Source organism: Euprymna scolopes, chromosome 7 (genome assembly GCF_053919585.1).
Source record: "Euprymna scolopes isolate OS-2025 chromosome 7, ASM5391958v1, whole genome shotgun sequence".
In the NCBI taxonomy this organism is placed as follows: domain Eukaryota; kingdom Metazoa; phylum Mollusca; class Cephalopoda; order Sepiida; family Sepiolidae; genus Euprymna; species Euprymna scolopes.
Genome location: NC_136488.1, coordinates 157942007 through 157954440, shown reverse-complemented (window position 1 = coordinate 157954440; position 12434 = coordinate 157942007). Strand labels below are relative to the sequence as shown.

Below are 12434 nucleotides of genomic sequence, written 5' to 3'. Positions count from 1 at the left end.
GGAAGACTTGAACAACAAACGTTAACAGCTAGGACTGCTACTACTGATTTCGATCACGCTAAACAGTTAATATATGATGAGAATCCCTAACTTCGAAAATTTCTGTTTTTACTTTCTATTATTATTCTAATGGACCATTTATCGTATTTTTTTTTTAAATTCATACTGATTTACGCATTCCCTTAATTGCTTTTTTAGAATCAAACAGTAACTGCAGGTTATCGGCCCAAACCAGCACTAATCGCCAGTGGAAGCCAGATTATTTCATTCGGTCACAGCTGCCAGTGTCCGCAATTGTCCAGGGACGAAAGCGGCGACCAACAACAACCGTAGTTTAATTTTTTACAAGGGGTGGGGGATCATGCTTCTACCGGGCAATGCTGGTTAACGGGTCCTGCTAGTATAATAATAAATACGAAATCTTATCATATTTTAGCGTATTTTAATACCGGCCAACGCCGGACGGATTGCTAGTATATATATAAAATTGATCTTGCCAATCTGCGCGCGTAATGATGTTACCAAACTAATCTGTCAATTTTTTGTCTACAGGCTTGAAACTTGATATATAAGTGATTCGGCTCTGTCGAACAAATTTGATTAGGTTTGTAGCTGGTAAAAATAGCTGCTAAGTAGTTAAAATTGAAGAAAAAAATGTAATTTGACAAGCGTAAATCGATTAAACTTATATTTTCTATGCATGCGCAAATATGCATTTATATGTTTAACTATGTTAATTTTGAAAGCTTTCATGTGTATATGAACTTAGCTTAGGTGGTAACGAATAACGCTGCAGAGCTATATGTTTTATTTTCAGTTCTAGCTGATAGCACCCAAGTCATTTTTTTTAACGTTTGAAATAACTAATGTATGTTAGGTACAATATGATAATATGATAACATACGGCATAATCACATTGACACACCGGTTCCCGCTGGATCATCGAAGTTAAGCAACGTTGAACCTGGTCAGTACTAAATGGGTGACCATTTGGGACTTCCAGGTGCTGTATGTCCTGTATGTGATATTGTTTTCAGTCGCCCCAGACTTCTCTTTGCCACTGGACTAAAACAGTGCCGATTCAGGAGAGGTGTGGTTAGGGATTGAGCAACTATTGCCTCGCAATTACACAAGCAGCTGCCACTACAGGGAGTATCCTTTGCCTTTCAAAACTGAACGGAGGCATCGACAATATGATAATCAATAGAGAATTGGCCTTATAATTATAAATACCAGATCAGCTTAAATTAAAATATATTAAAGTGTATTTTACGACCGAGCAACACTGGGCGGCCTGCTAGTGCTCACTCTCGCTTATATATCTTTCTATTCACTTTCTCTCCCCCTCTCTCTGATTCTGAACAGTTGTTAAAAATGGTTATGCAAATAAAGCACGCAAAGAACTGTGTTTTTTTGGTTTCTACAATAGATACAGTTTTTCAAGTTATTAGGTTGGTGCAAAAATAATGTCATTTTTGACATGAAGTTGAACATCAAAAAAATAAAATAAAATAAAATAAAAATATATATATATTATTTTTTAGGTTCGGGCAAAAATGGGCGGGCAAAAATAGGGGTACCTAGTTTTGAAAGCCGATTTATCATAATTTTTTGTAGGTTTCCGACTACTTTTTAATTGTATTTAAAGACTAAAGTTAATTTCATAAAGGAAAAAAATATTTGTACACGTGAAAAAAAAAAAAAAATTATGAAAAATGTTTTCACGGCGAGCTAACAAATTCAGCTAAATTTTGAAGTTAAATAAATTCATTGTAAAAATCCTCTAAAAGATAAATATTAGTTCCTTGGTTCTATTTCAAAGATAATTAATAAAGTAGTCCTAAGATATTGAATTAAATAAAGAAAACACCTTGTTTGCCAAAAAAAAAAAAAACTTAATTAGCCTTCAAAAAGCAAGTGACTTACCGTTCGCCAAAAACCCAACAAACTAAAAAAATGTAAACACGATTATAAGGAGGCCTCAAATTTCAGCCAATCGAAACGGTGTTTCAAAATGAAGCCATGGTAGTAAAAGGAGGTAGAGGGGTGTCAGATCTCTTTTTTTTCAAACGTGCATCCATACATCCCTATTCTGAACGTTTGTATCAATTTTTATCATTTTTTTAATTTAATTATTTTTTATGTTCCTGTTTGTAAATTAATTTCTTTTTTTAATTATTGTTCGAGATTATATAAAAATTATGTTACGCCGAAAGTTTCACATTCTTGCGAGCAAGGAAATTATTAAATTCTTGCATATAAAAATTATGCGAAATCTGTAATCTAAAAAAACTTTTTTTGCAATTATAATTTTTTTGTGTGAAAATATGAAATAAACAATGCTTAATTCAATGGTAATATCGGCAGTTTGAGAAATTAATTTTTCTTCGAGTTATATCGAATTCATTAATATGGACTTTAGGGGCTTTTTTGTAATGTTCCTGTAATTTTCTTTTATTGTTACAAGTTACGATGCTTTATTTATATAAAAAAAAGCAAAAATAAATTCTTGTGTTTTTTATTTACTACTGAAAATTATAACTTTAGTAAAGGTATTTTTGTTTAAACAAAATAATACATTTCCCCTATGATTTAAATAAAAATAATTAGTTCATTATATTCCTCGATCATCATTTGATAAATACTGATAATTTCATTAAAATTGGTTAATTTCCTGATTTTTGGTGATTTTCTTAGTAAAGGGAGTGATCAAATGTTTATACATTTTGAGCATCGACATTCATTTTGCACGTACCTATTATTTTTGCATCACCCTAATACTATGTTTTAACATTAATTTTAATAACAGTCATCCATTTTGATGCGTTTTTTTTTTTTTTTTTTTTTCATTTTTCAATGATTTAGGTTATTACTTCTATTTATCCCAATCAAAGAACACCGCCATTGAAATGTAAATGACCAGATTTATAGAGATAAACTGAGTGCGGAGTTGTGCAGCAAGATATTTGTTCACATTACATTTAAATGTTTGCCTGGTGGTACGATAAGATAAACGGGGAGCACGGGAGGAATTATAAAGGCAAGCGGTCCAAAGTAAAACACTATTAGAGTAGAAAATGTTTCGTCATCTAAAGACCTCTGTAATGAAGGGGGGGGGGGTTACTGATAGTTGGGATGGATGAGTGTATTGTTGTTGATGGGGGGTACAAGTGCAGTAATTTCATTGGAACACATTCTGTAGTAGTACCTTTAAAGAAGCATCAGCTGCGATGTGACATTATCTGGAGTTTGGCAGACAGTGTGGAACCTATTAGGTTAAAGAATTATTATATTAATCGTCTGAATTTGTCTTCATCTCAAATTTTAACGTTATGAGGTCATTTCTAGCAAACTTTTCTGACTTAATGTCTAAGGCTGGAATGCTATATGTTTTGGTATGGCATCCAAGTCGATTTTTTTTCTAACTTTGGAGTCACTACTTTACAATATAATAATCAATAGAGAATTGGCTTTATAATAAGAAATGCGAAATATGCATACATCATATTTAAGCATAAAATCGGGCAACACCGGGCGGCTTTCTAGTCTACAAAATCTGAATTAGTCAATGTTTGTTTCCTTAAGGCTTTTTTTTTTCTTCACACAAAATACATCTTAAAATATTCATCAATTCTCTGATTGAGTTATGTACAAAAATTGAATTGGTTTGATCAGAAGCCAGTTGCTCTAAGTGACCCTTTCTTACAACGTCTATCACACTTTCTTACTGTGTATACTTTGACCCCCCCCTCTCCTCGAGCTATTATTGATAGTATGGAATTATCTGTTATAAACAAAATGAAATATCACCACAAGTAATAATGCTATTTAAATCGTAGTTGGAAAGGAACAAAGAGAGAGAAGGGGCTACAGTGACATCTCACTCTTTGAGAAGGTGTTAGTTTATTGCTAATAACCTAAATAGCCCCTAGCGGGAAATATCAACAGGGCTGCCCAGGCATTTTTTGCAGGCCAGCGTGCTCTTTTTGAGCGTAAATACAATTAGCGCTTAAACATTTATTTACCTGGTTTGCGTTTTATGTTTTAGTGTTTCGTTTAATTCTTTCTGTTTTGGTGGATGACTCTGCTTCCATATTTTTTGAATGAAAAATTGCCGCCTAAATGCTTATAACCCAGAGAGAGGAAATAAATGGTCGCGATTTGAAGGAAGAAGAAGAAGAAGAAAAAAAAAAATAAATGCGTAGGTGCACGAAGAAGAAAACAAGTTACTATTTAATGATGGGTGAAAGTGAGAGGAAGGTATTTGCGTCTTTCCTTTTGATAAGCCCAGCAACAAAACACGTGCAACTCTCGTCTAGGAGCACTTTTATAAAAACCTATTTCAGTAAAAGGATGTCTTAAAATAACGCAAAGAATGTTGTTGTTGTTGTTGTTTACTTTTTTTTAAGCTGAAATCTTAGTAAGTTGTTGATTTTGTTCTTTCGTAGACTGACGCTAGGTGGCGCGTTGCCAAAACCAAAAAAGAAGAAAAAAATACGAGCGAGATGGTATTTCTTTCGAATAACGTCAGTATATTTGAGACTAGGTTATTTGTTGGGACAAGGTGAGACATAAAGTCAGATTAACATGAGGGGAGGGGTAATCCAGTTCCCCCAAAGTAAGGGTGCAAAAATAGGGGCGCTCCAGACGATAAAGCAGTTTATTTTTTTTTTCCAAAAGGATGATCTCTTAGGAACCGAACTATTATTCCAATTTATGGTCCAGACCTTCATCATGCCAAACCCCTATGCCAGAGTGTGGCAGGATTAAAGAGACACAAAAAAAAGTTTTTTTTTTTTTTTTTTTTTTTTTACGAATTAGGCACAATGCTACCAAAACATACTTGCACATTAACTAAACAAAAACAAGCATACATACACACGCTGTGTATAAAACTACTGAACTTGCACACTGCCACACATATGCTAACACTGATGCCAGATACATTTATCCAGTGAATTTCTTCTTACCGACTAATCGGCACTTCTACACTATTGGGACGAAATTTCGGAAATCGTAATACTTAATTTCACATGAAAAACAATGGTATCTACGTATTCCTCGTAATTTGAATATGATTATATCCAAAAATTATCCAAAAATTATGAAAATCGATAAGGTAAAAAATTATTTATTAAAGAAAATAAAAAATAGAATTTTATGAAAACGATCGTAAGACACAGGGGGGTTTAAATGAGAGGTAATTTTCCGTTTTGATTTACACAAGACGGCAGCAATTGTTCACCTACTAACACGATTAAAGTTGTTTTGTTTAATAATTCAGTAATATTCAGGTAATTTCGACTGCATAATTTGGAAGCTACCGTTGTAACTTATTAGAATTGACAAAAAAGGAAGTAGAAACCATTGTTTTTTTTATCGTCCCAATTATGTAGAAGCACCCACTAATCAGTTACTTTTGCATTTAGAAGGTTTTAAAATACTCTGAACTAACCCTTTTATTTTTGGTTGTCCTGGCAAGTTATTAATAAAAGTTAATTATTTTGGTATGAATAGATTTTGTCATTCTTTCTTTTGGAGTTACCTTGGCAAATAGTTACGCGTCGTTCTTCCAAAATGGCAGTCTATCAATGGCAGAAGGGGGAAGCTACTAGGTATGGGAGCGGTTTCCACAAATTTCCGGCTATGCTTGAATTCATGATGCAAATGTTTTACAAGGTCATATGATGGAACATCTGTCGCCAGGTGGACTTACATATTGCTAACACCCTTCCAGAAGCAAAAATACGTAAAGTGCTTGAGGACGAATTTGGAGGTGTGCCAAAAAGATGAATCATAGGTTTTTCAAAAGACTGATTACACAGGATGAAACTTGGGTTCAGAACCGAAAACTCAGCCAATGCAGTGGAAGTACTTGAATGCACCATTTCCAAAGAAGACAATTAGTGATGGGACGATTTCAGTATTTTCCCGATTCCGATACAATTACTTATTCTGATTCCGATTCTTTATAAATTTCTAAATATTTTACTATAAAGTTGTTATTTTAATTGATTACCGTAAAAACAATATTAAATATGCATATATTTCCTCAAACATAAAAAATACACTTGTGATGGATAATCTATAGATTTTAGCTTTAATATTAGTTTTAAAATCAATAAATATTTATTATTTAATGATTAATTTAGTTTAAAATCAATAAATATTTATTATTTAATGATTAATTTAGTCTAAAATCAATAAATATTCATTATTTTATCATTAATACCAACAGTGGAAGATTTTGTTTTAAACAAAGTCAAATAAAAAAGATAATTAAAAGAATCGTTTTTGGCATCGGAAATGGGAACAATTTTTTTCGATTCCGATACTAATTCTGAAATCTTCTAAAGATCCGGTTGTTCTGATTTGCGATTCCGATTCCAATTAATCGTCCCTGACAAGGGTACAACCTTCCGTTGACTAGATACATCTGCTAGTTACTATATGAATTACTTCTTTTTTTTTTACATAGACGTCACCACTTATCAAGGCCGATAGGCCACTCAAGGATAAGGGTTAAAGAGTGTAGAGTAGTCAAAAGGACAATATAGTAATCGAAAGTAATGGAAGTTCGGTAAATTTGTTAACTTAAGTGGAACGGCTCATCAGAAACTTGTTCACGTTGGACTTGAACACAACCATATTATAGAAAGCTGGAAAGCAGGAAAACGAAAGACAATTCCACAGGCGTGCAGTTCTAAGAAAGAAGCTTTGATCATGGAATCTATGTTTAGGTTTAGGCACAGATAAAGAGTAGGGAAAATTATTGATAATGTTTTCAGCTAGTCTAGTGTTTTTTGTGAAAGTTTGGCGAGTGGGGACCATAGATTGAAGCTCAGTCGAACACTTTCCATGAAAATAACGATAAAGCAGAGACAAACTCGCAACATCTCTTCTGTGTGATAGAGGCTGCAGCGAAGAGAAAAGGACATCTCCTACGAGGCTACGAAGTCTATTTTGAACCCTATCAAGGCAGGACAAGTCTTTTCTAGCAGCTCCTTCCCATATGTGGCAACAGTATTCCATCCTTGGACGTATCTTCAAAGTAATTCCATCCTTGGACGTATCTTCAAAGTAATTCCATCCTTGGACGTATCTTCAAAGTAATTTCATCCTTGGACGTATCTTCAAAGTAATTTCATCCTTGGACGTATCTTCAAAGTAATTCCATCCTTGGACGTATCTTCAAAGTAATTCCATCCTTGGACGTATCTTCAAAGTAATTCCATCCTTGGACGTATCTTCAAAGTAATTCCATCCTTGGACGTATCTTCAAAGTAATTCCATCCTTGGACGTATCTTCAAAGTAATTCCATCCTTGGACGTATCTTCAAAGTAATTTCATCCTTGGACGTATCTTCAAAGTAATTCCATCCTTGGACGTATCTTCAAAGTAATTCCATCCTTGGACGTATCTTCAAAGTAATTCCATCCTTGGACGTATCTTCAAAGTAATAATTTACATTACACTACTGTTGTTTACTTATGAAATTGATTTTATATAATGGCTTGAATTAAAGTTTAAAATGCAAAAATCAAGTCTCATGTTTCAATTGTGCTCTAAACACAAACATTCGTTTTGAACGCGCCTCTGTCTTATCAAAGAGCCTACTGTTGATTTTATACGCCGGGCCCTTCTGCTATAAAACTTCTATGGTAAATGTTTACTTTACAACAGAAGACCAACCAATAAAATTTGTTTTTATATAAGTTTTCGGGGTCAGTGAGACAACGAATCTGATATTCAAACCCGTCGCAAATTTACCGTTTGCATGGTATTAACCCCTGAACCCTCGCACTATTTTGTGCCAACTCACCGCCATCGTTTATGCTATTCTTACATGATGCGTTCGCGCATGGACGTGCGTAGTAAGGTGACTTGTCACATCGCGGAAGAATTTTTAAGCAGACATTTGAAATAACAAGAAAGTTTTCAAAAACAACAATGTGGTTCATTTTTCTGTGTTACGTAGTTTTTTATGCTTAAATAATAATACCATGCAAACGGTAACTTTGCGACGGGTTTGAATATCAGCATTTCGATATAAAACCTATCTGGGAACACTCGCAGACATAGGGTGTTAAGTGAGACATGTTAACTGTATGTGACGGTCGATATCAGTAAAAGAAGGAAGGTCCGCACGCGGAGTCGGGTTATCAACGTCTTTATCTTAAGAAGGTTAACGCCAGAAAGAAAGAAACATGACTCGTTAAGTGGAGAGTTCTCAAACCAAAGGGGCATAACTCAGGATGCTAAGGTTTACTCTCTTAAGATAGGGTACACTTGTGTGAAATTTCATAAAAATCGGACCACCTATTTTTGGGGTCCATAGGTAACGAACTCAGACACACACACACACACACACACACACACACACACACACACACACACACGTACGCACGCTCACACTTTATCTTAAGAAGGTTAACGCCAGAAAGAAAGAAACATGACTCGTTAAGTGGAGAGTTCTCAAACCAAAGGGGCATAACTCAGGATGCTAAGGTTTACTCTCTTAAGATAGGGTACACTTCTGTGAAATTTCATAAAAATCGGACCACCTATTTTTGGGGTCCATAGGTAACGAACTCAGACACACACACACACACACACACACACACACACACGTACGCACGCTCACACACTGCTTTTTATAGATAAGTAGAGATAGAGATAGAGATAGAGATTGCTGAATGAAAAAATGGACAACAAAATCATCTAAAGAAGAAAAGATCGACGAGTCATCAAAACTGATTTAAAGAAAAAAAAAATCAAATTAAACGTTTGCCTTTTTATCGCGTTTGTTTTATCGACTGAGACAAATTGTTTTACTAATTTGGTTTGAGCCGCGGTGGGGAAAAGAGAGGTAAAGGAGAAAACAAAGGGTGGGGGGTCGGGAGACGTGGAAAGCAGTGTTTTTTTTTATGAATCAGGTGATAGTATGAGAGAAGTATAAAAGTAAGAGTGGGGAGAGACTGCTATTCGGAATGATGAAGAGAGAGAGAAGGTGTGTTAGAAGTACATTCATTGTATTTTTAAGAGAGAACGGAGGAGAAAGAAAGAAAGATAGAAATACAGAGAGAGAGGGGGTTGTATAAGTGTACGTGAGAGTGGGTGAGGGTACGGATGTTTAGATGAATGCTTATGAGCGATGTGTACACGAGAGACAGAGAAAGGGGAAGCGGCTGGAGGGTAATATTGACATGAATGAATATGAGAAAATGAGAGAAGAATAAACGTAAAAAAGGGAAAGGAAAAGGGAGAGAAGTACTTTTATTGTTTGTTTTAATAGAGAAAGATATTGATAGAATAGGAAAGGGAGAGAGAGAGCGGGAAAGAGGGCGAGAGAGAGAAAGAGTAAGAGAGACAGACAGAGGGTTGTACGTGTGCATTTTGACATTAATGAGTATGAGCGCAATATAAGAATGATGATAGAGAGAAGATATGTATACAGAGAGAGAGAGAGAGAGAGAGAGAGAGAGAGAGAGAGAGAGAGAGAGAAAGAAGAGTAGTTCCTCCCTCTCTCTCCCTTTCTTTTATTTTTATGTTTTTCAATTTTCTTATCATTTTGTTTTTGCTGGGGATAGAACAGTCCACCGTATGCCAGTCATTTACTCGCTATTTCAAACATTCCAAGCGAGAGATCTGGTCCGATTTATTTATCTGTCTGGTAACAGGACGCTTCATGCGATTCGGCTAATTACACCAGCAAAAACTAATCAACAACTACGGTCACAACTGTTGGAAACTTCATCCGGCTATTGACAGACGTCGGTGGTCCAGACATGGACTCGATTAGCCGATGCTCTAGCAACTCAGTCCGACTGTCTAATAGTATCACTTGTCCAGTTGCTGACTCACCAACCCAGAAGTCTTCTAACTTTGAAGCTGCATCTTAGTAATCAATAAAGTGTGTTTATCAAGGTTTCTCTTTGCCAGTTAAGATTCTGTCCTTTTCAGGACAAACCACAAAACTACGATTTATCTGTCCTTCCCAGAGCTAACACAGCATAACACATTGACACACCAGTTCTCGTAAGATCACTGAAAATAAACAATGTTGAGCCTAGTCAGTACCAGATCGAGGACCAATTTGGGAATTCCAGGCGCTGTGTGTAGGAGGACATCGACACCTCTATGCAAGACTTGCAAAAACCTAACGTCGTAATCTCCCCTAACGGAGATATACATGCGACTGGGGACCGCTTGTGAATTTTATACTCCCATTTTTGGAGGAAGCCGATTAAACCCGCACAGGGTAAGTGCCGTTTCAATTCTTCCATTATAGGGCTAACGCTGTCCTATTCAGGACACATTCTGTTTAATATGCAAAGCTGATTTTCAATGTCAATGAGACCTTCTTCACGGAACATTCCTATACGTGCATAAATACAATGAAACAAACACCACATGTGCGAGTTCAAAGTCATAATTATTATATACAAGCATGTATGCACACACACACACACACACACACACACACACACACATATATATATATGTATATATATATATATACGCACACATGCATGCTCATCTTTGACCTTTCTTATCCTTGTAACACAATGTAACCCTCTATCATATACCGAGCGATATTTATTTACCATGCTGGTCAGACTTTGTCGGTCGGCGGTTGGGTTCGTGTTTGACATTTGGTCAAAGAATCCAGATGCTTTGGCAGAATATTAAAAGGAATGGCTTTTTTTCGAGGATGGAGATAGGGTGGACTTCTCAATTGGGATAACAGCCCTCGGAAAGACCATAAGCAAATATTAAAAGAAAAATCGTCATTATAGACATCTGTGAAATATGAAAAACGAAATTAAAAATCCAAAGTTGTCAGTTCAGCAGTGAAAGAATGGAGAATGCATATCAAGCAAGAGACCACCTTGCAGATGATAAATAATTTGAATGGCGAAAGAGAGAGAGAGAGTGAGAGTGAGTTCAGAGAGGAAAGAGGAGTGAAGGGAGATTAAAGAGAGAGAGAGAGAGAGAGAGAGAGAGATTTAAAAAAGCAAGAAAGAACAGGGAAAAATATTCAGAAGAAGAGGAAGTAAAAGAGAGAGAAGGGAAGAGAATTAGAGATATGAACTAAGGGAAAGAGAATAGAAGAAGAGTCAATCTCTAAACGATAGAGGAGGAAATGCTAATCGCAGAAATATGAGAGTCCAAATTAGATTTTTAATGAAAGACCATTGTTTTTACTAGATAAGAGACTTGCTTGCTGGTCGTAGAAAAGTGCACGTCATTGTTTGGGCTACAGCCCAAAAGCTGGATCCCTCCCCCGAAAGAGCAAAGTGGAGAGAAAGTATTTTCGCCTTAACCGGCCGAGTACACAGACATTGTCTGTAACGAAAATCGAATTAAGTCGAAAATCTTCACAAGGTGTATCTGCAATTATTTCATGTAATAATTATTTTTTGTTGTCATTGCTTTGATTTAGAAATACAGTTATTTACAGCACTTACACCACAACCAAGGCTAGGCTGCATGACGAGAAGTAATATACTCGCAACACCAGAGCATCTACGAAGAAAAACTCAACCACAGTGTCTGACAATAGAACGGTCAGCGTATTAAAGATATTGCCACACGGACATATGGTCGTGCGCATTTTGTGTCCTCTGAGCATCAGAGCAGTAATTCCAGTGACTAGTGAGCGTCTGGTTACGGTTTGAAGGGTTTACTATTAGACAAATATTAAGATGTAGTAGCTGAAACCTAGGGTCAGTCCTTGTGTTTGGGACTGGCGACGGCCTGGTTATATTAATTGGTCTTGTGACTCCCCCCCCCCGATGTGGTTTCATCTTTATTACCTTAATGTTTATGCATATATGGGCATGTATATTTCTAATAAACATCCACATGTACAGGGTGGAACGATAGTAAAGACAATGGACATTCGAATCAGCTTGAGCGAGAACGGGCGTCACACGGGCGTCACACGGGCGTCACACGGGTTTGAGATTTTTTGCGTTCCATTACGTATCTCAGGTTGATCAGAGTTGTATAGATGGGGTCTGATTCTGGAAACTGGTATCCGGGCGTCAATGGGCACTGGAACATAGATTATAAATATAAATAAAAACAAATGAAAATAAAAAGTTAACGTTATAAAGGTTATGCGTAAGTTTGAAACCGTCAGTGCAAAAAAATAAATAAATAAATAAATAAAAACGAGATAGGATTAAGGATAGCTTGGTGACGATCAAGCGGAGCCCCTATGAATACATTCCCCCCCCCTTTTTTTTACCTGTTCTGTGACGTTTTCTCCTTTTCTTTTCCCCCCGTTCTCCATATTCCCCATCTCCATATGCTTATCCATCGTTGGCGCCCACCTCCTAGTAAACCTGGATCCCTTTTTCTCTTCCCACCCTCTCTGTCTTTATTTCGAGACTTTTTAAGCTAGTTCTCCAAGGACCCCCCATCC

The 12434-nt window shown here is 36.2% G+C and overlaps 1 pseudogene; it reads left to right on the top strand.

The window, feature by feature from the left end:
• Positions 1-898: 898 nt before the first annotated feature.
• LOC145280444 (5S ribosomal RNA) lies at positions 899-1015 on the top strand (annotated as a pseudogene).
• Positions 1016-12434: the final 11419 nt, after the last annotated feature.